Here is a 24,212-nt window from a genome sequence, read left to right on the forward strand (position 1 = left end):
GGGCCAGTGAGTTGCCCTATGCCGAGAGCCGGCTCCAGGCACCAGCCGAGCAAGCTCGTGCTTGGGGCGGCAGATTCTAAGGGGCGGCTTCCCTCCAATCCTTTTTTTTTTTTTGCTTTGCCGCTCCGGCCGCCCTGCAGGTTTTTTTCCTTTTTGGTTCGCCGCTCCAGCCGCCCTGTAGGGGGCGGCGGCGCGGAGGAGGGGAGCGCCCTGCTGGGAGCGGGCTGCGCACTCCCTCTGCCCCAGCCAGTGCCAGGTCTGCAGCAAGCCCAGCAGGGCAGCCCGCGTCCTTCCCTCCGTGCCAACCAGAGCGGCGTGGAGCCCTCCCGGCAGGCGGCGCGGCGGGAGGGGCCGCATGGCAAGCACCCCGCTGAAGGAAGCCCTGGCTGCCCCCCTTCTCTCTCTCTCTCCCCCACTTCCTCCCCATCCCCCCCGCTAGCTGGGGCATGCACTCCACTGCCCGGGATGTCTGCAATACAGGGAGTCCCCCTGCACCCTGGCTCCAGCCGCCCTGCATGTTTTTTTTGTATTTTTGTTTTTTGCTTCGCCACTCCGGCCACCCCGCAGGTTTTGTTGTTTTTTTTTGCTTGGGGCGGCAAAAAAGCCAGAGCCGGCCCTGCCTATGCCCTGCATGTGGGTTAAGGAGGTGACATATTTCTCCCCTCCCGCCCACCCCAGGGTAGCTGTTTTTGTGAGTAGTTGTGTGTATGCATGTCTGTCATTTCACCTTCTCTGAAGAACTGTTCCTTTGATTTGTCTAAATTTACTTGTCCCTTCTGCATATTACAGAGGTGAATTTACGGGGCCAGGCTCCTAAATTTCACACAACAGCACCACAACCACAAAAGCCCACCCGTCTCATATGGAAGTTAAAGCACAGAAGGCACAACATAGTAGTTACATACAGACCTGCCATGTGGACCAATACAATAATTAAATTAAAGACTGATATTTGAGCAGGTGTCACCAGCTGCAAGGGACTGTCCCTGAGGGTCAGAACTGATCCTCAAAGCAAAAATCCCATTCAAGCAATTCCAAAAAGATGGACCTTTGCCGATGAAGTTTGCAACTCTAGCAGGGTGAAAATTGTGCAGCGGGAAGCGGACAAGCTCAGTTTGCAAACACACAATGCTCTCAGGCAGGATAAATTAAAAATCCCCATAATCTGTCTCAAAATCCTAAGGGACAACAGCAGTTCTGACTGCTCCAAAGCCGCGATGGCTGGAGGGATCCAGGAGATCTGGTTTGAATTCAGAGACCCAAGACTAGCTCTTAAATGCCCTAGCAGCCTCGCTTTTCACTCTGTTTTGAGACTCTGCGGTTTTCCTGTAAGAAAACATGGGCATGTGATTTGGCATCGCTGCCAACACAGAATATCTTGACGAAACCGGCTGCAGTCATTGATCTGGGACACTAGGGGGGGTAATGCTGTTATGGACAGGCAGCAAGGACCAATTGCGGGGAGGGAGGACTGTGTCACAAGCCTTACAGGAAAAAAGAGCAAGAGGGAGAAAGTGTCCTCAGACCGCTATTATTGATGCCACTGGCTTTGAATTTTGCTTAAAAGCTTTCTGTTTTCGGATCCCATTACAGCTCCATATAGGCCATTAGTTAATTAAGTTATGCCACTAGAGTCTCTGATAGCTTGACTATGTTATTACTCACTCTCTGCCAGCTCTCTCTGGGCCCTTCTCTGACCACCCCCACCGCTCCCCCAAAACAAAATTGGAAACTAAAATCAAAACCAAGGTGGCACGGAGGTGGAAGGAGATTAATTCTTGGTGAGGTCCAGCCAAACCTGCCTCCGCAGGCCAAGCGCATCAAATCGCTATTTTCAAACCACTACGGCACTGACGGCGTTAGGATGCAAATAGAGACATCGAGAGGCACTGAGCCCTTTCAAATTCATTGACATTGTGAATGCCTCAAAATGCACCCTCTGCTCCTCCTGGGATAAGTGAGGTGCTTCCTAGAATTCTGCAGAACAGAAAACCCCACAGTGGCTGGTCCAGGGCAGACCATGAGGCAGCAACCCCATACCAGCCCAGTAGCCTCACAGTGACACAGAGAGGAAGTGCATTAGAGAAGGGGAGCTGGGTCAGAGCAAACAGTGACATCCTGTCAGACTGCCTCTCACTCCTGTGCAAACGACACTGGCTCCTGCTGGGAAACCTGCAGCGTTTGGGGACTGTGAAGCTCAGAGATTTGAGAAATCTATCTGCCTAGGCTCTCCCCTGGAGCCCATCAGTATGATAGCTGAGCATCTCCCTTCTCTTCATGCACCTTCAACCAAAGGAGACTCACAGTACCCCTCCCGGACAGGCCAGGAAATATCCGTACCCTCATCTTACAGATGGGGAACTGAGGCACAGAGATGCTAAGGCCCGATCTACACTACAGACCTATAGCAATATAACTATGTCATTCAAAGCAACATAATTATACCGATCTAACCATAGGTGCCAACTTTTCCCAGCGCCAGTGGGTACTCGCCCCGGGCCCGGCCCGGCCTGGCCCCGACTCCGCCCCTGCCCCACCCCCATTCCAACCCCTTCCCCAAAGTCCCTGCCGCAACTCTGCCCCCATTGAACTCCTTCCCCAAATCCCCACCGCAGCCCCACCTCTTCCCGGAGCATGCCGCATTCCCCCTCCTCTCTCCCTCCCAGCGCTTGCCGCCACGAACCAGCTGTTTCGCGGCGGCAAGCGCTGGGAGCTAGGGGTAGAAGCGGGGACATGTCACACTCAGGGAAGGAGGCGCAGCGGAGGTGAGCAGGGCGGCAAGTGCTGGGAGCTAGGGGGAGAAAGCAGGGATGCGGTGCACTCAGGTGAGGAGGCGGAGGTGGAGTGGAGGTGGGCAGGGTGGGGCGGGGAGCTGCTGGTGGGTGCTCCAATTTTTCCCCATGGGTGCTCCAGCCCCAGACCACCCACGGAGTCGGCGCCTATGGCTCTAACCCCCTGTGTAGACAGTGCTATGTTGGTGGGAGCGCTTCCCCTGCCAACATAACTACCACCTCTGTGCATGAAGACAAGCCCTTAGTCACCTGCCCGTGGTCACCCAGGGAGCCAGAAATGCCACCATAGTCTCCTGAATCCTATCCCAGTGCTTTTACCACAAGTCTATCCTGCTTGCTGAGCATGGGTGGTATTTCAGAAAAATTTGGGGGTGTGGGAGTGGGGCCACCTTTCCCGCTTCCTCTTCCTGCTGAGGCCACAGCAGTTTGCGAGGTGGGTTGTTCCCATCCTGGACGGGGTTGGGGAGGTGACATGCCTGTTCTATCCCAGGGAATAAGGGGAGGGAGTGGGCAAGAGTGTGTGTGTATATGCTCAGCTCCAGCCCAGGCCACTGCTGCTGCTTTCCATGCAGCGGATGGGCAGAGGGGAGTTGAGCTGATGTTGTGGCCATTAGGCAACCTGGCCTGGCCTGACCCCAGAGCAGCCCCCGCAGAGCAGGGAGGGACACCGCAGTGCCAGCTGGTGAAGAGCTATGGAAAGTCAGGGGGCAACCTCCAGAGGCAGCTTTTACCTCTCAATGCCTGCTCTTATGCAGTACTGAGCTCCCTGCCCCACCACTGAAGCTAATGGAACAGAGGGCCCTGTGTATCTCCTAGAACAGATGTGGGCAAACTACGCCCCGCGGGCCACATCCGGCCCGCGGGACAGTCCTGCCCGGCCCCTGAGCTCCTGGCCAGGGAGCCTAGTCCCCGGCCCCTTCCCTGCTGTCCCCCCTCCCCCCCGCAGCCACGCCACTGCGTGGGCAGCACTCTGGCCTGCTGCTCCCGCTGGGCAGCGTGGGGAGCGTGGCTGGCTCTGGCCGGGTGTCGCGGCTGCTAGCTCCTGCTCCTCTTAAGGGGGCGGGGAGCAGGGGGCGGTTGGGTAAGGGAGCGGGGGCGTTCTGGGAGGCAGTCAGGGAGGAGGGGGCGGTTGGATGAGGCAGAGGTTCTGGGGGGTGGTCACGGGGGTGGGGAACAGGGACGGTTGGGAGTGGGAGTGTCGGGGGGCCTGTCAGGGGGCAGGGATGTGGATAGGGGTCGGGAGGGCAGTCAGGGGACAGGGAGCAGGGAGGGTTGGATAAGGGGGTGGGATCCCCGGGTGCAGTTAGGGGCGGCGGGTTCTGGGAGGGGGTGGTGAGGGTACGAGGAGCAGAGGGCGGTTGGATAGGGGTGGGAGTCCCGAGGGGGGGGCTGTCAGGAGGCGGGGGTGTGGATAGGGGTCTGGGCAGTCAGGGGACAGTGAGCAGGGGGGTTGGATAGGGGCCGGGGGTCCCAGGAGGGGACGGTCAGGGGACAAGGAGCAGTGGGGGTTGGATCGGTGGGGAGTTCTGAGGGGGGCAGTCAGGGGGCAGGAAGTGGGAGGGGGCAGATGTGGGCGGGGGCCAGGCTGTTTGGACAGGCACAGCCTTCCCTACCTGGCCTTCCATACAGTTGCTCAACCCTGATGTGGCCCTTGGGCCAAAAAGTTTGCCCACCCCTGTCGTAGAAGGTGCTCAGCAGGGTTGAGCCTCTGGGTCAGTAGTTCTAATCTTGCCCAAGATGGAAATCACTAGGGGCCTGGCTCCTGATTGGTGCTGAGCAGCGCCACTCCCATTGACTTCAGAGGCTCCCTCTCTAGTAGGGGGAAGTGCAAACCTCTCCCTGAGCTGACAGCTCTTTTCTAAAGCGGTGCAGTTTAATTTGCCAGCTCTGCAGAGCCAGCACTAGGCATAAGCAGACTAAGCAATTGTTTAGTCCTGAGCAGCTCAAAGGGGTCCCCTGTTTTCTTTTTTATTATAAGAACTTGCCTGGTTTAGTATTGGGGAGCCCCAAAATATCACTGTTTAGGGCCTCCAATGGGCTAACACCAGCTCTGTTCTGAGTCACCTCCTTCAGCAGGTAACAAGTATTAATTTGTTTAAAGTCTACTTTGCTCTGTATACGGACATCCAGAGAATCCCTGGGCACATAAGCTAGCCACCTTCAGCAGATCTCGAGGCTGAGTGGGTTCCTATTACCGCCTGGAAAACAAGCACAGCACATCACACAGGTGGTCTTAGAAGGATAGCAGAATTTGAACACATTTTCCCAGTATCTGTGTTAAAGAAACAGTTGTTCTCAATAATTCTGTACTGCTCCACCATGAAAATTCAGTGCTTTGGAGCCTTTTTTATTGTTTTATTTATTACAGAAAGCAGAGATAATCATCCTCTTACATTTATATACATCTCTGTAAGCGTAATACACTTTATACTGGAATACATTCATCCACCAATGAAATGCTGCCACCTCTGGGGCATAATTAATGCGATAGTGCACCGCAATACGCTGTAACACTCTAGGACAGGAAGTGATGAGGAGACTGTATCCAAATGAAAGGCAAAGTTGAGGACACAGAATGTTGCCACTGCTACTGGAATATGATTGGGGTTAACACTCTCCTATTCTCTTATCAAAAACAACATCAAATGTTTAATGATCACAAGTAGTCAGGACCAGGGATTTACTTCTGTTCCAATTGCATCCTCTACTGCACAATTCCTTGCTAGGACATTGGGTCTGTGCTGAATCAGAGGGAAGTATGGCGCTTTATCCTTGTGGTAGAAAGTGCCATTGTGCCTGAGGAGTAAAATTGTCAACCAGTCCTCTTCCTGGAGCTTCGGGTGATATTCAGGGTAACCTGGGCCCAGCCATTGAGTACCCTGAAGACAAGGATTGAGACCTTGAGCTTGACTTGACTGTACCCCACTGGGGTAGAATAGTGTCTCCAAGCAGCTGGAGGCAGTAGAAAGTATTACTGCTGCTGCATAAGAAGTTAGTGTCAGCAAGAAATCCAAGAATACTTCTAAACTATTAACTGAATTAACCAATTGTGGGTGTGTACCTTCAACCAAAGGAGACCTCACCATGGCTACCAACTCTTCAAAATGCTTTCTTCTGCCTACGTGTGACTTGCTCAACCACCTGTTCTTCGTCCATGAGCTGATCTCATCCAAGCCCTGGGACATCTTGGTAATAGTGGGATCATCTTGAAAGTGAAGTAGAGCAGCATGTCATCTGCATAGCAGGCTCTTGAGTCCCTATTATCTGATCAGTTCACCTAGTGGTTGCATGTAAATGATCAATAGGACAGCGGATATAATTGAGCCATGTGGAACTCCACAAGTGAGGGGTCTACTGGTGGAGATGCAGTGTCCCATCACTACTCCATGGGTGCAACCTTCCCAGGAAATATGCAGACCATTTTAATGCATTCACCCTGCCACCTCTCTTAGGTGGGATAGCAGTCTGTAAATGACTGACTGCATAGCTGTTGCTCTGCCAGAAAATGAAGATGGGTTTCCTAGCTCATGAATGCTTGCCACAGTGAGCAAATACATGGCCATGTGCCCTGCAAGCAACAGTTGTTTTGCTAGGAAGTCAGAAGAGAGGGAGTGACAACAGTTTAGGTGGTATCAGACAATGGCCAGATGTTGGATTGTTGCTGGAGAGAAGAGAGTGGTTATGCAAGTTATGAACCCAGTAGAAACACATCCTGACCCCTCTTTCACATGGGAACCAAGGGCAGATCTGTCATAAGAAAATTTAACTCATGCTTCCAAGAATCAGAAAGTGGCTAAGAAGGTCCCCCAAGTTCTTAACTAGGCTCCTTCTCTGCCAGGGGCTTCATTCTAAATACTGCTCTGTAGGGGAACTTTATTTTTCAATCTTTCTCACGTAGCCATCTTGGATTCCTCTTCGTTGTTGTTGGGAATCCATGTTTGGTGCCCTTCTTCCCCATCCTTTGGTGCCCTTTTCACTAAAGGCGGGAAAAGGGGCAGGTTATGTGACTGGTAATCTGCCCAGGAACGAGACAGTATAAAGGTCCAGCCCTCAAGTCACATGGGGCTGCCCACCCAAGAGGCAGACAGTGCATGCCACACTAAGGATTGCTGGGGTAGGATCCATACCTGCATGCGAGGATAGCTGTCTTGTTGCTGTCCTTTGGTTCCAATTCATACACACACTCACCACAACGCAAGGAGGAAGATCTGTGAAGAGAAGAACAGAGTGGTCCACTTACCTGTCTGAAGGTTCCCCCTCAGAAGCCTGTTGCCTACTGCTCTGTCCTGTCATCTCAGTGAGAGTCTGCGACCAAGCTGCCAGATACGGTAAAGAGACACCTGGGCTCTAATCATCTGCCGCATATACAGTTCTGGGTCAGGACTCTAAGCCCCTGATTATTACAGCCATAGCTGGGTTTTATATTTAGTCCTTTATAGTTATAGCTCGGAAGTCTTTAATGTTGATCCTTTTATTACTGTTTTAACTGTTGAATTATAAATAAAGCTGCTGTGTTATCCTTACCTTACCCTTGTACTTTTTCTTTGGGCTAACGAACCTGATGACAGAAGAGAGATAGGGAGGAAAATCTAGTCTGATTAAAAATCAGTCAACAGCTCAAGCACAGGATATTATATAATGTAAAGTGCACAAACTCACTAACCCTCCATGGTTTTGGAAGACAAGTTATTTACCAGCATAGCCTGAGATCTCAAAGTAGAGAGAGGAGCCTTATAAATATTCACCTTGTTCGCTATTGACAGAGATTTCACAAGCCTGGAATGAATCTAATAAAACTGGGAAGCTTGAGGACAACGTGTTTCTCTTCAGGCAGGGAGCTGTTTCACTCTTCAATAGAAGGGAAATGGTACAGTTGCTTAGCACGGCCATCAGCCAGATGATATGGGATGCAATTTAGCCAATGGAGAAACAGAACCCAAAGGCTACGAGGCAAGGGAAAGAAGCAAACTGCTTCTGACAAGTGACAACATGTTGCACTCAGTCTGCTTCTTATCAGAACATACAACAGTTTAGGATTCTACTTCTTTTTAAGAATATATTTTTAGCCCCACTGACTATCTTTTCTCCTTTGTTAGTGTGTTCTGCCAACAGCTATCGCACAGAACAATCCTGCACTTTCTCCGGCCGCTCCAAATGTTATTCAGGATTTTGTCACCAAATATTTTGTGAGGAAGAAATGCTTTATTAGATAAATGACCCAATCTGCAGCTCATGAAACGAAAATAGTTCAGCAGCATGTGTGTGCATGCGTGTGAGCGAGAAAGAGAAGAAACATCAGGAGATTGAGGTAATCTATTTTTCTCAGTGCAAAGGTTGTTGGTTTTTTTTCATCATCGTATCAGGAATATGTCAAGTAAATTGAATTATATAAATCCAAATAAGAGGGATGTGACTTTAAATGAAAACCCAGAGGAAGGAGTGAGAGGTCATTTGATGATGACAATAGAGACTCTGAATCATGCTAAGAAAAAAAGGGTGGATTCTAGAATCGGTGCTGCTTGGGTGTTGTGTTTAAGCAAGCCTGAAAACTCTGAGCAGAACTCATCAGGCCTGATTCATCATCACCCTCCACCTTGTGCTGTCCAGTTAAACCAGTGCAAAGTGCCTCCAAAATGCCACCATTATGATTTAATAGCTTTGTACACTGATTTTGCCCTGGTGCAAATGACAGCACAAGGTGCAAGGCAGGGATGAATTGGGCCCAGTTTGTGCATCCTGTATGGCAGGACAAGTGCTGCTGAGGCCTGCAAGCAGCTTTTCACCCAGCAGGACAGAGCTATGAAATGCTTCCCACTGACCAAAGCTCTGCTGGTTCAACATAGTAGGTGAGCTGCCTACCAAGCAGGACACTGCTGGGGTCAGGCCTTGACACCTGCTGCTGAGCTCCCCTCAGCCAGAGAATGGGGATGGGTTGTGGGCTCTGATGGTTGGAATCCACCATGGACAACCCTCCCAGAAGCATGTCATTATTGTCGTGACCTCCTATGACATGACTTCAAAATGGGGTGCCAGGCAAGGTGCAAATGTGTCAAGGCAGCCCTGCATTGCATTGCCCTGTGCCACTGCGGTGGGGAATGCAATCTTTCAACGTGCTGAACTCTGTGAAAGACTCTCCTTTCTTAATTCATTTTAGGCTGCATGTTTATGTAAACTGCCTTTTCAATCTGTTTGAGACACAGCAATATTCTGTTATGCATAGATCAGTCTGATATATCATTAGCCAGGAGAAATGTCACTTCCTATCCATGAACAGAAACTTGTAAACTTATTATGTTATATTTCTACATAATTTTCTACATAATTAATATTTTAGTAGAAGCTCTCTGGTGACATGCTACAGAGCATGTTAACTCTTAATGTTTTTGTATCATCTCAAGCCATCACAATACATTACTTTAGTTTTTAGGTCACCGAAGACACTAGGAATATAAATGTACAAAAATAAAAACCCTCCAGGATGGTTTAATACCATAAACAATCAGTATCCAAAAAGCATCAGTAGAAAAAATGCATTCAGAATGCACTTGACGACCTGGCACAAGTTAGCAATCACCGCATACCTGAAAATCTTTATTAGGTCATGCCCTAAGACTCTGGCATATATCATGCTTTTATCATAAAACCCACAATTATTTCACAAATCTGATCAGCTACTGGCAGAACGGTTACATATTTACCAGCCTTCTTCAGCCAGTGTGAAAACTAAGGACAGAGGACAGCTATAGTGGCATGGAGGACTGGACTCACACATCAGGCCAGATTGGATGACTGTGACTAACTAGTTGGACTTCCCTGAATTAGTGCCTGTTGGAACTAGAGCATATCTTTATACCCAATGTTTACTTCAAAACTCCCAGTTGTGCAGAATCCACCACAAGCCTTGGCAAATTGTTCCCACGGTTCATTATCCTCACTGTTAAACATGTACCTCATTTCTAGTCTGAATTTGTCTACGTTCAACTTCCAATCATTGGGTCTTGTTATACTTTTGTCTGCTAGACTGAACAGCCCATTATCAAATATCGGTTCCCCATGTAGGTACTTACAAAATGCAATCACATCACCCCTTAACTTTCTCTTTATCACACTATACAGATAGAGCTTCTGGAGTCTGTCACAATAAGGCATATTTTCCAATCCTTTAACCATTCTTGTGGGTCTTCTCTGAACCCTGTACAATTTATCAACATCCACTTGCAATGGGGACACCAGAATTGAACCCAGTATTCCAGTAGCAGTAATACCACTGTCAAATACAGAGGTAAAATACCCTCTCTCCTCCTAGTTAATATCTCCTGTTTATGCATCCAAGTATCTGATAAACCCTTTTAACCTCAGAATCACATTGGGAGCTCACATTCAGCTGTTTATTCATTATGACCCCCAGTCCTTATCAGAATCACTCCTTCCCAGCATAGAGTCCCCCATCTTGTAAGTATGGCCTGAATTTTTTGTTCCTAGATGTATAACTACATTTGACAGTACCAAAATTCATATTATTTGCTTGAGCCCAGCTTATCAAGTGATCCAGATCACTGTGTATCAGTGACCTGTCCTCCTCATTATTTACCACTCCCCAATCTATGTGTCATCTGGAAACTTTATCAGTGATGCTTTTATGTTTCCTTCCAGGCCATTGATTAAAACATTAAATAGCATAGGGCCAAGACCTGATCCCTGTGGGACCTCTCTAGAAACGCACCTGCTCCATGATGATTGCCCATTTACAATTACATTTTGAGATCTATTAGTTAGCCAGTTTTTAATCCATGTAATGATTGCCATTGTTAATTTTATATCATTTAAGTTTTGTAAACAAAATGTTGTGCCGCACCAAGTCAAAAACCTTATAGAAGTCTAAGTATATTATGTCAATACTATTAACTATAGCAATCAAATTTACAATGTCATATCAAATTAGTTTGACAGGATCTATTTTCAATAAACCCATGTTGATTGGAATTAATTATATTACCCTTCTTTAATTTTGTATTATTTGAGTCCCATATCAGCCATTCCATCATTTTGCCTGGACCAATGTCACACTCACAGATCTGTAATTGTCTGGGTCATCCCCTTTACAGAATATTAGTTTTCTTCCAGTCCTCCGGAACTTCCAGTGTTCCAAGAGTTACTGAAAAACAAACAACAGTAACAGCCCAAGTGAACTCCTCAGCCACTTGTTGTTTTAAAATTCTTGGATGCAAGTTTTGCAGACCCAGTGATTTTAAACTAGCAGGTGCCTACTCATCTTTTACTTTTCTTGACCGTACAAAGAGGTGGCAGAGCCAAGACATGGGTGGGCCTGAAAGAAAGGGGGAGCAGCTACTCCTCCCCCACCCCCGTTCATGAGAATTGGTGGAAGGATAAGGCAGAAGAAGGAAAATGGAACCTCTTTCTGAGGATTCATCTTATGGCTAATATACCTGTCCCAAGCCAAAAATTAACATTTCAGTGGAAATTGGACTGAATCCCTAACTGAAGTCAAATTTCAGCTCTTGGTCATTAAGTGTCTTCACGGCACTACGTGATGTCACTAGGAGCTGAGGTTGCTCGTGTCTCACAGGGATCAGGCCCTTAGTAGCTGCACTGCTAACATGAAATTTGTAGTAGCAGCCACTCTACCACAGTTAAATGTAAGCAAAGCTGCCCTTCATTTAAAGCCTCAGGGGGGACTAAGTACATTTGGCAGTAACGCCTACATGAATTCATGCTTTGCACTTACAGGGCAGTGCAGAGACCCTTCCCATCTGAGATTCTTAAGCCTCACAACACCCTGATGACACAGGTAGATAATATTACACCTGTTTGATAGAGAGAAAACCTGAGGCACAGAAATTAAGGCCAAACTTTTCAAACCTGGATGCCTAAAATTAGAAACCTTAATCCACATTTAGGCACCTAAATTAGAGGCCTGCTTCTAAGAGAGGCCAAGCCCCTGGCAATCACCCTTGATTTCAAGGGATAGAAGTAACTAGTTTTTGACACCCATGTTTGATCATTTTTTCCTAACAAACGTGCCCAAAGTCACACAGCGAATCAGTGGCCCAGTTAGGAATAGGACCCGGCAATACTGACGCTCAGTCCTAGTTTCATGGCACTGAGCCACACACCCTGTACTAGCTGGATAAAAAGAGCTATCAAATCAATGTGTGGGACAATATACCTCACACCTGGGTTCACAGCTGAAGTCTGTGTTTCAGCCTGCTGAGAATTTCTAGGAGTGAATTCTAACCCCTTGAGGCCTGGGACTTACAATGGAAATAGCAACAGAGAAAGGTTAGCTACGGGGCAGGCACATTCAGCTGACAGCATTTCACTGAGAATATGTTCAGAGAGAGGCAAATGGTGAAACTAAGCCTGGGGAAGTGAGCTTGCCACAGGAGAGTCTGTGCTACTGGAAACATACAAGCCTCAGTCCAGCACTGGCTACAGACAATGATTACACAGATCAGGAACAGTGAGGAACCCCTGAAAATCCCTCCTGAATATTTTCTATACCTTTTAATTGTATCCCGTATGTGTAGGGACAGGTATTGTGGGCCTGATTCTCTCCTTGCACCATTGTAACTCTATAATTCCCTGGGGCACCACTCCTGGTTTACACCAGTGTACATGACTCAGCCCCTGTGTTACCAGCCTAGTAGTTAATATGCAAATAAGATCATATAATTTAGTGGGGGTGTGCCTATACTAATGAGAGGATAGATGGTCTTGTGGCTAAGGCTCAGGACCGGGACTCAGGAGATCTGGGCTCAATTTCTATCTCTACCACAGACCCTCTGCGTGATTCTAGGGAAGTCCCTCTGTGCCTCAGTTCCGCATCTGTAAAAAGGAGGTAATAGTATCACCTACTGCACTGGGGTGTTGGAAGCATACATTCATTAAGAATTTGTTTAATGAATAGGGTACTGGACTGAGACTAAGGAGTTCTAATTCCAGCTCTGCCAATGAACTACTGTGTGCCCTTGGGCAAGTCACTTCACCGCTCTGTCTCCCCTCCCACCCTTTGTTTGATTGGACTGTAAGCTCTTTGGCACGGGGATTGTCTCTCACTGGGTTTGTGCAGGGCCTGGCCTAATGAGACCCTGATCTTGGGCAGGGCTCCTAACTGTTACTGTAATACAAATCAGAAATCATTATAATTAACAGGAAGCTCTCAGCCATAGCAGTAATAGGGGCTATATGAGAACCTAGACATAATGGAAGTTAAACCTCTAATCATGTGCAGTGGGAGCTAGGTTTTCTCTGAAGCCTGAGCAGGATGTGACAGATCTGAAAGTGCTGTGACTTCTCCCCAGCGAACCTGACTCCCGAGTACCTGCTAAACATTCAACCATGCCTCCAAATGCCCCATTTACGGTGCCCGTAACCTCCTGAAACCCTATGCAAGTTCTCAATTAATCCAAAAGGGACTGTAAAACTCCAAATCCAAACTGATGGACTGTGAAATCCACATCACGTTGTCACCCACAGCAAACTCTCCCTGCTCTGCACAGAGCTATAAATAGGCTTCTATTTTTAGCAAGCAGACAAAGGCAGCTGGGAAGATGTTGCAGAGCGAGACTACTCCTGGCTCACTGATTTTTTGTTTGTTTTCACCTTTAGAGCGAAAGGGAGGGGGGAGGGAGGGGAGAACGGGATTGGATGGAGCTGTTCTGTAGCAGCAGAGCCAAAATTCACCATTATCTTTGGGTCCAGTCTCTTTATTTCCTTCCTCTGCTCAAGATAATCTGGCAGCCAGAAGGCATGAGCTACATTCCCCACTCCAGAGGAATACAATACACCCAGCTCCTGCGTTAGCTCCTCTGTTGGAGTTTGTGACTCCTGACTCCAGACTCCACAGAAGAATACAGTCAAGTGTTCCCCCCGCCCCGGCAATGTTTTCTCCCTCCTCTCTTCTTTTTGTCTGAAAAAAGGAAGATGATTTTTGTTTTAATTATTTAAATGTTTCATGGGCCACTTGTTAATCCAACTTGGAACATCTGGGAAGAGTCAGGGCCAGATGCTCCCTCAGACTGATTTGACAGCCATGTTACTCCAGGGACTCTTCTCTCACACTACTGTAAGCATCTGTCACAGGCAGGTAACTTTGTAAAATGTGGTCTTAAAGGGGCCTCTGTGGAGAGACCCACTCCCTCCCCTCCCCAAAATCAACAATGGTTTCCTCACGTAAGTGCAGCAGGAGCAGCAACAAAGCAACAGAGATCAGTTAACTGGGAGTTAGTGGGGGAAGCAAAGGTGCAGGGTCAATGTGGGGTGTATCCTGGAAAATAGTGTTCTTTAGCCACAAGACAGGTACAGCACAGGCAACATCAGTGCAAGCTTCTCCTACAGTCATCCCTGACCTAAAGGAGCTCAAAGGGTGGGAGCTGTTTAGTCTCCTTGTCCATTCAGACGTTGGGTCCAAGTCTCTGGTCCTCTATGGCCACTTTGTGCTGCTCCTCTGGTGTGAAGGGGCCAGGAACCCAGCAGATCTGCCCATCAGGAGATTCCCCTTGTTTAAGGGGTATCCCTGGGTGGCACAGAGCCACAGCATCAGCTCTCCATGGGCATCCCTTGGGAGCCCATAAAGTAAGCAATATGGCCAGGGGAAGTAGGTGGGCCAGGATGTCTCTGAGCTCCAGCTATTCCTGTCTGCTGGAATGACCCCTTTGTGACCACAGGCAACCAGGCATAGTATTCTGAGCCCAGAGTCTGGGAGCCTCAAAAGTGCCAGAGAGCAGCCACCTTTGCCCGCGTATCCCTGGGTCGTACACCAAGGACAGCTGAGCCAGACCAACAATGCGAGCTCTTGGTCACAGTTCTGAGGCTGGCCAAAAGGGCAGGGCCGGCTCCAGGGGTTTTGCCGCCCTAAGTGGGGGAAAAAAAAAAAAAAGCTGCGATCGCGATCAGCGGCAGCTACACCGCGCCGCTTTCTTCTTCGGCGGCAATTCGGCAGCAGGTCCTTCCCTCCGAGAGGGACCGAGGGACCCGCTGCTGAAGAGCCCGACGTGCTGCCCCTTCCCCTTGGCCGCCTCAAGCACCTGCTTGCTGAGCTGGTGCCTGGAGCCGGCCCTGCAAAAGGGTGACGCGTATTAGTGAAGCGGGCGCCCACCCCTTAAGCAATGCACTGGGAGAGCTGGGAATAAAACCCAGTTGTTGAGCTTCTCAGTTCCCTGTTCTAACCAGTAGACACTAGGGCTCTGAAACAGCCGGTAGCACCCACCGTCCAAAAGCCACCCGTTCTCCAGAATCTCAGCTTTCATTTAAAAACAAACTAACCCAAGCCCCCAAGTAGTCTCTAGCTGGTCTAGTTACAAAGACAACCTCAAGAACGTGAACAGAGCGCACCCAGTGCAGAGACGTCTGAGTCTGCAGAGAGCCTGGAGCAATGGAGACCTGCTCCGTTCATCTCAGTGAGGTATTAACTCGGATGCCAAGTGAGGATAGATCACAAAGCTGACATTTAAATGATGTCATCCCTCCTCTAAAAAAGGAGAAGGAGGGTCACAGATCTGCACAATTTTCGGTGGGTGACATCTTATTCAGTTGCCCCGCGGGTTGACATTTAGGAGAGGCAACCATTTTTTTTTCTTTTCGCTACTGTCAAGGAGGAGCTGAGCCCAAGGAGGCTAACAGAGCCAATGAGCATATTCAAGCCTTAATGAAGGGAAACCAAGCTCAAGGAGCCCAGTGAAACAAAGCAACCTAAGATCAGCCTTTGAACGTACCCACGATCTACGGCAACAGTGTTTCATTTTGGCCGCTCATGTAGCTGGGGCTTATTTTGTGGGCAGAGCTTGGAAGCAGCACCATTTTTTCCCCGTGGTGGTAGATACAATTCTTTCCACTGGTGATGTAATAGACAGTTTTGATGCAATTTCTCTTTATGCTTGTGCATAGCATAAATTTCATCGATTCTAAGACCAGAAGGGACCACTATGATCATCTAGTCTGTCTTCCTGCATAATACGGGCAGTAGAACGTCCTGAAATCAGGTTGGTTCTGTTTTTACATAAAGATTTCTACCATCTTTGCACTTTGTTACAGTCTGATGCCTCTGTCTCTCAATACACTAGTGGAATTAAGACCATCATCTTAATGTTCAAAAGAATAAAAACCCAGGCCCAGCCAAATTAACTCTCATTCACCCAATCTTTTCCAGAAAACCTCAAGACTAATTGAAGTTCAAACTGATACAAAGGCACATTTGAACTCAACAGTGCACTCATTGAATAATGAAATTAACATCAGCACAATAAGAATATTATCAACATAACAAATGCTCACTGGTCTTAATAACAGATGGGAAAATGGGTTTATAGTAGACGTTTTAAATCTATTAAGCCCTTCTGCTTTGTGTATTGACACAGGTAATGAGTTCCATGGAAGGAATGCTACACTTGAAAGCCTTTAGCACTAAAAGCTTAATTTAGTGTACAATGAATAATACAGGATCCCCATTCACCGGTCGATCAAAACAGGATAAGAGAGAGCACCAAAAGAGCAGACAGATCATGCTAATAGGAAGCTCGAGGCTTATTTAAAAATCTATACTGTAGTTAAAGTTATAATGTAAAGTGGAACTTGTCATTCTGTTGCTCAGAAAATTAAATTGGTAATGGGATACTACGCCTTGCACATGTTCCAGTCTGGTCCTAGTCAGAAGAGGATAAATGTTATTGCAATCTGACTGCCACCACAATTGGTTGCCATTAAAAAAAAAATCAACATTTTGCAACAGGGACCACAGCACAGTATCTATGGTCCCTACAGTTATTGTCTACACAAGGAAATACTGATGTATATTTACCTGTGGAAATCGTTGTCTTCTTCCTTGTGTGAATGACTTGGTGCTTTAGTTTGTTTCTAACAGACAACTGTTCATATGTCCGAAGTCACAATCACAAGTGACAGCAACTGGCATTCTTGGCAGGGATAGCAAAAACTGAAAGGGCCACGGAGCTGGGCTTATGCTCTCCCGTCAAGACATGGTCCCTCTAGACCAGAGCAGGACAGTGTATTGGGAATGAATGCACTACTGCTACTATTGCTGTACCTGGCACATGGATAAACAGAGCCTTTCAGGTTAGATTTAATGGGAAATTTCAATTCCTCCCTCATGTAAATGTATTAAATCCCCTAGGAGTTATACCATGGATGAAGGTGATATATTCCATTGCCTTAATCACAAAGTGATCCCTACTGGAGGGGAGGGTAAAGCAAAATAAAATGGGAAGCACCCAAGACTCCTAAAGAGATTCAGAACAAAACACCAGGAAGTTCCACACCAGATAACAATTCACTCCTTCCCACAATGAGGTTGGACTTTACCACCCCTCCTCCCTCAATGTGACAAATGTGGAAGCCTAAGAACTCTGTTTTTCTCCGACACAAAGATCTAACTAAATCAGAGGGACCTCTGGCACCTTTAAGACTAACAGAAGTATTGGGAGCATAAACTTTCATGGGTAACAACCTCACTTCTTCAGATGCAAGTAATGGAAATTTCCAGAGGTAGGTATAAATCAGTATGGAGATAACGAGGTTAGTTCAATCAGGGAGGGTGAGGTGCTCTGCTAGCAGTTGAGGTGTGAACACCAAGGGAGGAGAAACTGCTTCTGTAGTTGGATAGCCATTCACAGTCTTTGTTTAATCCTGTTCTGATGGTGTCAAATTTGCAAATGAACTGGCTCTCAGCAGTTTCTCTTTGGAGTCTGGTCCTGAAGTTTTTGCTGTAAGATGGCTACCTTTACATCTGCTATTGTGTGGTCAGGGAGGCAAAAAAACTTCAGGACCAGACTCCAAAGAGAAACTGCTGAGCTCCAGTTCATTTGCAAATTTGACACCATCAGAACAGGATTAAATAAAGACTGTGAATGGCTAGCCAACAACAGAAGCAGTTTCTCCTCCCTTGGTGTTCACACCTCAACTGCTAGCAGAGCACCTCACTCTCCCTGATTGAACTAATCTCGTTATCGCCATACTAATTTATACCTGCCTCTGGAAATTTCCATTACTTGCATCTGAAGAAGTGAGGTTGTTACCCACGAAAGCTTATGCTCCCAATACTTCTGTTAGTCTTAAAGGTGCCACAGGACCCTCTGTTGCTTTTTACAAATTCAGACTAACATGGCTACCACTCTGATACTTAACTAAATCAGATCAATCTCACCTACAGTAAAACTCAGGACAAACAGAGCTTCAGCTAAACCAGGCTTTCTGAGGAAAAGGTGCCTGCAGATGCTAGAAAACACCTTTTGCACTAGTTTTAGAAATAAGGCTTAAGAAAAAAAGATGATTCTTAAGATAATTGTTTCTTGGAGTCATAGGAACAATGGATAGTGGTTAAATAACTTCTTGTTATTTTAAAACATGCAAAAAGTATTTAAAAACATTTTAAAATGCATGTTCTGAGCAATGCCTTAAGCAAACATAATGATTAAGATAAAAAAAATTATAGGCTTAGCAGTGGGAATAGTCACCATTTTTTTACCACTGTTTGAGTCTGCTTGCCTTTTTTTTTTTCTTTTTTCTAAAGGCCTGACATCCCTGGCTGACAGTTTAATTATTGGGGTAATGAGATGGATAAAGGGACTTGCTCTGCAGTGACTCCCACTTACTAAACACTTGTTTGGAGCTGCAGCTGCAAAAAATGCCACGGTTCCTCAAAGCAAAGATAATAATTTCCTTGTTGTCAGTGCCCTTAACACTTATTATATGAGTGCTTAAAGGAACCCCGACATTTTCATTGCTATGGTGGGTTCATAGAAATCAGAACTGGATACGACCAGTTTGGTCATTATAAGGCTCGACTTACATTAGTGAGCTGCTACTCACATAAATAGTCTCATTGACTTCAATGGGCTTATTTGAGGACTACAGGGTAGATCCTGAACGTGTGTAAATTATCACAGCTCTGACAATTTACAGCAGCTGAGTACAAGCTTCTCAAGTACTATTCAAGGTTATCAAAATTGGGCCCTGTGTTTAAACATCTGCATGTAGGGTCAAATACGGACGTCAGCTACTCCTTATTTAGTCAAAATGCCTTTGGGGAATAATTTTGCCTGGACAGAATAGGGCCACGAGAATTTGGCATCCCATTGAAATTAACAGGGTAACAACATATATTTACATTTTATAGCAAAATGGGATTCTTCTTCATTCTTGTTGAATACGAAGAAATCAATCCTGTATTTTAGCATAGAAATTCAGGATTGATTCTGCCATCTCTAATACCTGGGGTAAATCAGGAGTAAGTCTGCTGAAATTAACAAGATTACAGAGGTGTAAGACTGGTGTAAGTGCCATCAGCATTGCAACCTTCAACTTTAAAGGCAGGGTCTGATTTTGAGCTCACTGACACTTTTTGAAACTGGTGTAAGTGGAGTTACTCCTGATTTACAATAGTGTAAACGGGAGGAGACTCAGTCCCACAAAGCCAAGCTGTGCCCATTGGTTTACACCGATACAATCTGATTGATGTCATTCGGGCTGTACAGCTGTAAATAAGGGCAAAAGTGGGCCAAATTCAGCCCTGACTTTAAATTTCACACTGATTTGTGACATGTTTTATAGCACCGTTAATAAAGTCTGTTGAACTTCTTTTGTTTATTTAAAAGAAAGTGAGAAAAAAACCCACAGTGATCACTGCCATTCTGTTCTATGGTGAGATTACAAGGGGGCACTTGGACCATCGCAGAATTGGGTCATCCCAGTTTTCTTCATAAACTATACATTTGTATTTGCAATGTCCCTATTTCTGCATCATATTGATGGTGCTTATAGTAAATTTCAATGCACTTGGAATCAAAGTGAAGGCTTATAATTCATTCCTGTAGTCTCAGAACTAAGAGACTTTTAAGGAGGAAGCACTGTATTTGCATTTATAATCTCTCACTTTTAAAACCTTTCATCTCAAAGTGAATCACAAACATCTACATATACAGAAATCACCAAGAAAATGCACCCACCTCTGGAGTAAAACATGACAATTCTTTAGCAAAGCCCAAGAATTTCAGACAGGAAGGGAAGAATACTGTATCCAGTTTAAACTACAGGAGCAATTTTAGTCAGCATAATGTATCTATACAAAATAGACACTAAGCGGGACAGGTCCAGAGGCACTGGGATTAGTCTAGTTTTGCAAAAAGTGCCACAGGAATTTAATGACTAAATGGTCAGGAACTTATCTGAAGAGCAACATCTTCCTTCCTAAAAGTAGCCTGGAGAACAGGTTCAAGGAATACTGCCCCAAAATTAAGCACATCACCTACTGACACACCAATATTACTTCCTTTACATCTCTGGATTCTTTGGAGGTCTCTTGTCCACACACAGAACAGTCCCAATGCTTCATAGCTAGTGAAATCTTGATGAGATAGTATTACCGCTGCCAGCTGTTAATAAAATTGGCCTGACCTCCTTTTTCACTCTCCTTCCACTTTGACTTCCATCTGAACCATCTGACAGTTGGGATTTAATTAAATCTTTGTGAATCACTGGGGGGAATGTGTTGCGTAATATGAGCCAAATCTTGTTTGCCATCCTCTCTGACTTCACTGGGTCTGCTCTCATAAGTATTTGGCCATATGACTCAGTATGTAGTGTAAAATGAAATCTCTGAAAGTCATAGAGTAATAGCACGCAGTTTTGCATGTTTCTTTATCAGATTGTTTCTTGTTGGCCAGGAAAGAGGAACCAATACATAAGGTGACCATAATATTTTGAATAAGATAGATATTGTATTGAGAGTTTCATCCTGAATATTCTCAAGATACCTGGCCATCCTACTTTTGTTGTTTCTAATGCAGTGCCTAGAGGCTCCAGTCAAGCATCAAGGACTGAGCACTATACAAACGAGTAAAACAAAGACAGTCCCTGCACCAGTTGGTTCACAGTCTAGGATTATCACAAGATGCAACAAACAGATGAGTAGGTGGGAGGACAGAACAACAGTGAAATGGGCACATTTTGCAAAAATCAGCAGACATGGTGGTTCTCCGATCACCGCCAGGTTAACTCACTCCAGCTTGTTTCATTCAGCTAGCTACCCTCTCAGAATTATTATTTTTATGTATTATTTCTTTCATAGACCTGCCAAGAGGTCTTGATATAGATCAGGACTCCATTGTGGTAAACACTGTCTCTTGCTATGTGTTTATACAGTGTCATAATCTGACCCAGTAATCCATTCTGGACGATCACCAGTCAGTTGCAAGTGGGCACTGTTGTCAGATATTCAGCTGCATATGTGTGTTCTCCCTGTGTTCTGTCCCAGCTCTGTGCAAACAGTTGGCACAGCAGACCTCGAGCAAACCGCCCAATGACCTCAGGATCCGTTAAGGTGCAAAGGCACTCAGTCAGGTTGATTGCCAATGAAGCACGGTCTAACTCCCTGAATCAATGTCTACAGTTACACTAGCACATGTATGCCTGTGACAATAGACACAGCTTAGTCAGTGGCAGGACTTTCCACTGTGCCCTAGGCTGGACAAAGGGTTAAGGTAAGGTATCCCAACATTTATAGACTGAGACAAACAATATGGGTTGAACAACGTATGTATCATCTTACATGTTTCATGACATGTTTGTTACCTCCCCTTGTACTTTCCTCTTGATATTTCAGACAAAACATTCCTATTCACCACCTGTCATTGTACTTTCACTCCTGCTGTTTCAGACAAAATAAAATGTCAAACCATTTTATCATGTGCTAGGTTGTGGTGTTCTTACGCTGGCCTGCTGGAATGTGTTTACATATTCAGTGTGTTTTAACAATGCTAGCAATTTCGGTGCCGAGTTCGTGTACTGGACACTGGCATCTACTTTTGACAGGGCCTGACTGTTGCTCCTAGCGTAACATTTGTTGACTTTGGTTCAGGCCTCAGGTCTTGCACCAGGCCCATGCTTCAGGCTCTCTCTTTCAACTACAGACCCAACTGGTGGATCCCAGGTGTTTTTAAGCCAACTGGGTCTGGGTAGAGTATAGTCACTGCTTTTAGCTCTGAGATGCCAGGGCACAATCCTAGGCTCCGACCTCTAGTCTGAGCTCTTCCTTTGGATGATAATGCCTAGCAATCCTGATCCCCGAAATCAGTGTCTGAGCCCCCTAAGTCCACGCATCACTTACACATGCTCCCCCAGAACTCCACCTAGGCTGTTGGCACTGGAGACATCTAGATTAACCCTTTCATGAAGAACATGGCAGGAAGCAAGAAAAACAGGCTTAGTAAAGGAATTTCTTAACCACAGTCACTTCATTCTTAAAAGCACTTGAGGGTGACATATCTTTGCAAAATAACAAAAGCCCTGAGATGCTCCCTCCCCATCTGCAAGTCCTACTTATGTGTGACAATAGTCGCACCCTGCACAGAGCAGAGCCCCTTTTTAAAAAGAGTCTCTTCCCTTTTTTCCCTATGCTTGACTTGGTATGCTTGTCCCTTCCCCACTGTGGGCTCCTGGGTAGAAAGTCCATTGTTCCATGGGGTTGGTATGGTTGTTGACAGACAATCTGAGTCAATAGCACCAGATTGTCATCTTGATGCCTTTTCCGGGATATTCCGTCAACAAGGTATTAAACTCTTTTCCTGGGCAGGGCGTCTGTCTGGAATGGAGTTTTATAAGCTGATTTGGGCAAGTTTTAGACATATGATCAGCACGTAATACAAAAATGGAGTTCCTCATTCAAAACAGAGTTCACAGTTTGATATAGACATCTCACTCTGTCACACAGTACCTGCCTTGAAGAGCTTACATTTCAGATGAACAGCAGGAGAAAGGATGTATTTTTATCCCCATTTGAGGGACTAAGGCACAAAAAGCTTAAGTGACTAGCCCAAGGTCACATGAAGTTTGTGGCAGAGCCATAAACAGGCTCCTGAATCCTGGTCCATTTCCTAAACAAAATAACCATGCCTTGCTCTCTGAAACCATGACTTGATGCCTTTCATTCATGCTGCGATTATAAGAGGGAGAGGGGGGAAACTGTCACACATAAAATTCGAAAATCATAGGAAAAAATAGAAGGAGGAGACGTCTACCAAAGCATCTAGAGAGAGGTACTGGAACAATCACTTTTATTCAGAAAGCAGAATATATTTATATAGGATGGTTTGGTCTTGCAATCCTATGGAGCTGATATTTGATTATGTCTGTCTGCCTGTGTCATCATCAGAACTGATGCTCCTGTCAGTTTCCTTCATTTCACTATTCCCCCCCAAAAATATATATCCACTTAACGGATAAGTAAAACCCATTTCCTAGTAGGTTTCAGCTTGTCAGCAGAACAGCTTGATTTAAATCATGCGCATGAATGACTCTTGTAGCAGTATAAAGCTGTCCCAGTTATTTTCTCCCAAAAATAAACCAGAGATTACCATAGTATCAATGGGTTCCCAGAAGTGAGACCCAATTTCTGCCTCCAGATGCCTGTGTTTGCAGCTCATCTCAGGCAATGGGTGTTGCACTGGTACATCTGAGGTCAACATTTACCATTAAATGTACTTTTTTCCCTAAAAGCATGATTTTCACATTGGAATAAACTAAAAGCAATACCTCAGAAGATGTATTCCAAAGAAACATGCCAGGCCTGAATTTTTCTTACAGATGGAGTGACAATCAGAGTTTAGACCAGTGGTCCCCAACCTTTTTTGTCTGGCGGGAACCAGACGACGAGCCACGGAGGACCGTGGTGGCAGACGAGCATCCACCGAAATGCCGCCGACAAGCGGCAATGTCAATAGGCGTCGCTGCTTGTCAGCAGCATTTTGGCGGACACTCGTCCGCCGGCCAGTACGCGGGCACACTTAGACGCCCCGGCAGGTGCCATGGTGCCCGCGGGCACCGCGTTGGGGACCCCTGGTTTAGACTCTCCATGGGAAAAGCAGAGGATCTTAACCCCAAAGCAATCATATTGACTGATTGTATATAATATTATTGTCCAATATTATTGTATAAAAACTGGTAGCATGCTGGTCATGAATAGCATTGTGTGGTGTATGTACAAGCTGTGTACAAAGAGTTATATGTGTGTGCTGCAAATATGTTCAGGAGACAGTGCATAAATCCAGTCTGCCCTTGACAAAGGCATGTTGAATTCACCTCTCTGACTGCCTTGATTACAGGCAGAGGACAATGAAAGTACATTTACATATAAGGTAAAAAAAGCCATCAAATTAACAAGTGGCAGTTTAGTGAGCACACCAGGGGGCAGTTTCTGCGCCCCAGGAATCCTTCCTGGCTCTTGAGGCAGAGACAGTGGACTTTGGGTAATATAAAGGGGAGCAAAAGGACATTTCAGTTATCCCCATCACTTAAGAGACAAAAGAGGCCAGAGCTCTTGGAATCTGTGAATGGTGGATTCTTCAACCACCTCGGCTGAAATCTCTGGGAACTGACTATAGATGAGAAATT

The 24,212-nt window shown here is 46.1% G+C and overlaps 1 long non-coding RNA gene across 1 annotated transcript; it reads right to left on the reverse strand.

Annotated features, from left to right (window-relative positions):
• Nucleotides 1-5,173: 5,173 nt before the first annotated feature.
• On the reverse strand, nucleotides 5,174-7,676 carry LOC117871684. Its single transcript, XR_004644333.1, has 3 exons — nucleotides 7,538-7,676; nucleotides 6,920-7,000; nucleotides 5,174-6,768 (listed from the first exon to the last, which is right to left on the reverse strand). It is a non-coding gene; the product is annotated as an uncharacterized LOC117871684 (long non-coding RNA).
• Nucleotides 7,677-24,212: the final 16,536 nt, after the last annotated feature.

Source organism: Trachemys scripta, chromosome 2 (genome assembly GCF_013100865.1).
Source record: "Trachemys scripta elegans isolate TJP31775 chromosome 2, CAS_Tse_1.0, whole genome shotgun sequence".
Lineage (NCBI taxonomy): Eukaryota > Metazoa > Chordata > Testudines > Emydidae > Trachemys > Trachemys scripta.